This window comes from Petaurus breviceps, unplaced genomic scaffold, assembly GCF_028583685.1.
Source record: "Petaurus breviceps papuanus isolate PSGF00001 unplaced genomic scaffold, PetGlider_PUasm1.0 174, whole genome shotgun sequence".
Classification (NCBI taxonomy): Eukaryota; Metazoa; Chordata; class Mammalia; order Diprotodontia; family Petauridae; genus Petaurus; species Petaurus breviceps.
The window spans coordinates 53,482,030-53,488,029 of record NW_027185761.1 but is presented as its reverse complement, the minus strand read 5'-3'; the positions used below and the strand labels follow the sequence as shown (position 1 = coordinate 53,488,029).

Below are 6,000 nucleotides of genomic sequence, written 5' to 3'. Positions count from 1 at the left end.
TCTATCTATCTATCTATCTATCTATCTATCTATCTATCTATCTATCTCTATAAGAATAGAGACAGATATATCTAAGTTCACTGACCCCAGCTGAGGAATTCTTGTATTATTCAGCCTTAGAGGTCCCTCCCAACTCTAAGATTCTATGAATTGCATAGGAACCTAGTTAAATGGTCTTGATTTCCCTTCGTTGGGGCAGGAGGGGGTGGAGTGAGTAGGAGTGGCATCTGTTGGAAGGTTTCTAATCACTTCGGTTGGAAGGCTTCTGGAATCTCTTATAATTTGTTGGCCCCCCTAGCAGACTCCTAGAAATTCATGGTTGATGGATCATTTAGCTGCTTTGGTGCACCTTGCTTAATGCACTCAATGTGTTCCAGTAAAATGTGTGTAAATCAAAATTGTATAAATCAAGTTTTATTTTAAATACACCGAGGGGCCTGGCTATTGAAAACCAGCCCATCATGCATCCTTCTGGAAGGCACAGAACCGTTTTGTAAAGTGAATAATCATCTGATTGATCCCTTTCTGACTCTGGATTTTCGCGTATCAGCTATCGTAAGTAATGAATAAGTGTAAGTAATGGGGAAGCTCAGGTAAGTCACTTTGAAATAACAAATACCTGGCTGCCTCCTTTAAGTCTCATCTGATTCTCTCCTTCTTGCCCTTGCCAAACATCTCGAATGAGGGCTTTACTTTCCTTACCTCCATTGCTTTCAAACTCATCCCTTCTCAAACCCATGGTGTCCTTTCTTCCTTTGAAATCACAGAATCATGAAATCTGAGCATTGGAGGGCACCTCAGTGGCCATCTAGCCCATCCCATCCCTGAAAAGGAACCCCTCTAGTTCACACCAATCTAATTCCCATACAGCCTTTTGGGAATGACTTCCTTCTAGGAATGGACAACCTACCATTTCCCGCAACGGTCCATTCTATTCCTGGAGAGTTCAAACTGAATGGAGATTTTCTTTCCAAGAAGCCCAAGATGAGATCTTTGCTCTCAAGGAATTTAGTCTAGAAAAAGTATCATATGAATTATTAATAACAGAGAAATACCTGTATCTGGTAAATTCAAGGAGTTTGTTGGGCACAGTGGGAATCAAGGACAGCTTCAGGGAGGAGGTAGGTTAGGAAGTGGTATCAAAGGCAGGGTCAGATTGTGGTGGGCTCTCTGGGGCGAGGGGCAGAGAGGACTCACTCTATAAGTAAAGGTGTCCTTCTTTCTTCATTTCAAGCTTTCTAAGAGATGACCATCATGACCCCAGTAATGCCCTTCAAATCAGGGAGTCTTAGTTTTTTTGTGACATGGACCTCATGGCAGTTAGTTGTGTCTTAAACTAAGCAAAGGAAATGATAAATTTAAATTTGGGGTTAGAGAAAATGAAGATACAATTTTTTTCCCTATCCAAATTGGCAGACTCACTGAAAATCCTTTGTGGATCCCTTGGTAGTCTGTGGACTCCAAGTTAAGAGTACCTGCTCTAGAATGAGGACACCTATTTACTTGCAAAGCAATCCAGATGTATTTCTTATTGTCTTTTATCACGGCATTCTCCAGAAATGGCCCTTTCAAAACCATCAATGACTTACATTTTACCAAACCCGGTGACCTTTCTCCATCCTTCTCTAACTTTTGAGTCAGTATGGCCTAGTGAATAAAAAGCTTCAAGTCAGCAAGACCTGTTTTCAAGTCACATCTCCAACACACACTGCCTGTGTGTCCTTGGGCAAGGAGGATCTTCTGCCTCAAAGTGCCTCCAGCTAACACCCTCAAACTAAACTCCCAGAGAATGCATTAATTTGTATTGGGGTGGAGGGAGCTTCCACACAGGGATGACCTCAGAGGCTAATAGAAAAAAAAAGCCACTTTCTTTGGTCATGTTAACTCTCTGCACTAAAACCTTAATAAATTTTATTTCCTTAGAAATTGTGGTTGATAAAGCACTAGACTAAGAGTCAGGAAGATTTGTGTTCAAATCCAGACTTAGAGACTTATTAACAGTGTGACCCTGGGGCAAGTGAGTTAACCTCTCTCGGTCTCAGTTTCCTCAATTGTGAAATGGGGACAATAATAGCACCTACTTCCCAGGGTTGTTTGTTGTGAGGACCAAAATGAGAAAATATTTGTATGACCCTTATTATATGAATGCTAGCTGTCATTATTAAAGTTAGTGTCTAAAAGCCTGAAGCCAATTTGCAGCAGCATTAAAAGAGCTTGGTGCTCATCTAGTTCCCTTTTAATAAACAAGCTGATGGGATTATAGATGTAGAGCTGTGAGAGACCTTAGGGACCATCCAATCCTTCCATTTTACAGATGGGGAAACTGATGCCCAGAAAGGTAGAAGACATTTAGTGCAGCGCTTAGTGCACAGTAGGACTTAATACCTATCGATGTATACATATACATTGTTTTATGCCTTTTGGATCCCTAGCACCCAGCACAGCACCTGGCACATAGGATAAGCTTAATAAATGCTTATTTATTGATTTATACGTACTTAGGTGGGTGGTAGGTGGTCCAGCGGATAGAGTGCCGGGCATGAAGTCAGGTAGACTTAGGATTCAAATCTGACCTTGGCCACTTACTAGCTGTGTGACCCTGGGCAAGTCACTTGTACCCCTCTTTGCCTCAGTTTCCTCATCTGTCAAATAAGCTGGAGAAGGAAATAACAAACCTATCCAGTACTTTTTCCAGGAAAATTCCAAACGGGATCATGGAGTTGGATATGACTGAGAAACAACATACATAGACGTATGTACACATGCACACATTCACACACACACATGTCTTCCCCAATAGATTGTGAGCTTCCTGAGGGTAGATACTGTTTCATTTTTTGTGTTTTGTTTCCCAAGCACCTAGGACAGCACCTGCAACATTAATAGGCATTTAATGTCTATCGATTTATACGTACATGATAGATACATAAATGTGGACATGATGTGTGTGCATATGCACATGCATGTGTACTCATATCCACACATGTCGTCTCTCCCAATTGAATATAAATTCCTTGAAGGATGGAACAGTTTTATATTTTTTTTGTCTCTATATCCCAGTACCTGCTGTCTAATGTGTGGCTAATAAATGCTTGCTGGTTGAATCCATATAGACCCTCCTACTCACTATTAAGCGCCAAAGGCTCTCCTGAAGCCTCTCCCCTCACTATCTCTTCACTACACACAATACAGCAGAAGGATGTTCTGTGTTTTTTCATCTGGGTCACAGTTTCATGCACTGGATCACAGTCTGCACACAGTTGGTCTACACTGCACACTCCTTGCTTCTTCCTCAAGGCACCTTGCATGGGGCTGAACATAGAGGATCAGAGGGACGCTGGCTCTGGAGTCAGGAAGCACCTCAGGCTAGTCACTCCCTCTCATTTGATAGATGGAGATACTGGGACCCAGGTAAGTTAAGTTCTCTGCCCAGGTCATGCAGACAGTCAGCCTCCAAGGTGGGATTCGAGGCCTCCAAAGTCAGAAGGTTAGAATAGCTCTGAATGACCAGGTTCAAATTTTACCAGACTCTTACTAACTTAATGACCTTGGTCTGGTCACCTAGTTCTTTAGGCTTCAGTTTTCTCATCCACAAAAATCAGGGAGTTGGACCAGATGGTCACTAAGGTCCTTTCTCTTCTAAAAACTAGGACTGAGATAGCAAAGTGACACAGGGGACACAATGCCAAGCTTGGTAGTAAGGAAGAAGGGAATTTATATTGTACCTCCTATGTGTGACCCTGGACAAGTCATTTAACTTTTCTCAGCCTCAGTCTCTTTATCTGTAAAATGTGGGTAATAGCACCTCCTTCACAAGGTTGTGAGGATGCGATGAGATATGACCTGTAAAGCCCGTCAATGAGGCACTATAAATACTCCCTCCTTTGATCTTCTCACCCACCATCCCTGTGAGGTGAGTACTGACATCTCTATTTTACTGATGGGGAAACTGAGGCTCACAAAGTTTTCTTGCCCAGGGTTGCACAGCTAGAAAGAATCAGAGGCAGGATTGGAGATTACAGCACCTAAAATTTTAAAGTGCAAAGCTGATTATTCCAACTACAGTCACTGCCTCCTTGCTAGGCAAGACCCTTCCATCCCTGGGCATGTGGCTTTAAAAAGAGAACCTTGACTTGGTGGTGAATGTTATTCTGGCTCCATCCTGTCCCTCATCAGTCACGTGGACAACATGGACAATACCAAATCACGCGAGGCCACTGCCGAAAGAGCTTCAGGGAAAAGAGATGAATCAGGAGCCGAATGATTTATGAAATAAAGAAGTCACTCATTCCGGCCACCCGGCTCCCTCTTGTGGCCCATCTTCTGTGGGCAGGTCCAGGATCTTTGCACAGACCAGGATGCTCCCTACTCTGTCACTCACGATTCTAGAAAGGAGTGATTCCCGATTTCAAACCTGGCAGAAGCAGGGCAGCTCTGCCCTTGGACACAGCCCTGGTCCCCAAGCCACACATGGGCTCTCTTTCCCTGTCTCCTTCATGGAGCTATTTGGAAGACCCTGTTTCTCCAATGTAGTAAAATGCTATGATTTGAACTGACCTGTCTCAGATTCTTCCGTGCCCCAAACCACCTTAGCAACCAACTTTTCAATTTCTCCTATACTGAGATAGGTTTCCATTGATTATCTTCAAAGTGGGATGCACTGAATTGCTTTGGAATAATGTATTTCAAATGAGCATTTCTAAGCTAAACCCTTCTCTTCCAATTTTGCAATAATGTCTTTGCTCTGGTCTGATTTTTGTTTAAACTGGTTTGTGGTCCAAAGGGGATTCTCTCACTTCCTCCCACTTCCACATCCTGCCTCATGTGTTTAATTTTTAAAAATTCATTAAAAATAAAAGCAAAGATCTCCTTCTGGTCCTTCCCTCTCCCCTTTTCATTTACAAAAAAAAATAATGTGACAATTACAGTCTTTAATAACAAAGCCTTAAATTTAGTTTATTGCTTTTGGCAAATTTGAAAAACAAACATGCAAACAGAGTGGAAGATGACTTTAAGTTGATTAATACCCAGGGCATTTTTTCCCCCTATGTACTTATTCTCATTCCCGGGTCTTCAGGCTAAGATTGAGTACCAGGGGCACCTCTTGGACTCCTGGCTTGGCACTAGTGGAGAGACAGACATGGTGATGTAACAGGTCTTGCCTTTTGCTAAACGCTGTAATGTTTGAAGTCACCAAGATTTAATATACCATGCATCTCAGCTGAAATGTCTAAAGCAATCTTCGTTGAAGATCATTACCTAGGAGAACTGGGAAAACAACTTCAGAGCAGAAATATGGTTTAAGACATTTCCTTCAAAGCATATTTCATGTTTCACCTGCTACAGAAGACTGTCTTCATCTTGCTCCCTCCCTTTCCAGATGATCAGAGTTCTCTCCTCCTTGTGCATTGCCAGTATTTTGAATGGACTTACCTTTGTGCATCTTGCATTTCTTCCTGGTAGAATGTAAGCTTTCTGAGGCTAGGGACTATTTGCTAGTTCTACCACAATGAGATGCCCATAGTACTTAGTAAATGTTTGTTCAATAGAACTCTGGTGGACTCAAGCCCTTTCTGACCTAACTCCCACCTTACGTGACCCTTCCCTATCTTAAAACATCCTGGAGTTTCCCATAAGCCTCAAATTTAGCCAACAATTGACTGGAAGAGGAGTGAACATTTCCAGGTGGGCATTTCCCATGCTTTTAAAAATATGATGAAAATAGCACTGGTCTTGGAGTAGGAAAACGGGTTCAAATCCTGCCTCAGACACTTACTAGCTGTGTGACCTCTCTCAGCCTTTATTTCTTCATCTGTAAAATGGGGGTGATAGTAATTTTTCCCTGGGTTGATATGAGGACCAAATGAAATAATATTTTCAAAGGATCTTGCAAATCTTGAAGCAGTATATAAATGTAATTATGGACTGGAATTCAGTCCCTGGCTTGTTCTTTCACAACAGCAAATCACTTAAATTCTCACTCTGTTAACCTAGAAAAAA

General features: G+C 42.1%; 1 long non-coding RNA gene across 1 annotated transcript in view; it reads right to left on the bottom strand.

Moving 5' to 3' along the window:
- Positions 1-6,000, bottom strand: part of LOC138158164 (uncharacterized) — a 37,739-nt gene that overhangs the window by 5,740 nt on the left and 25,999 nt on the right. The window contains exon 2 of the long non-coding RNA XR_011167574.1: positions 911-1,013. This is a non-coding gene — a long non-coding RNA (uncharacterized lncRNA). The remainder of the gene's footprint in view (positions 1-910; positions 1,014-6,000) is intronic.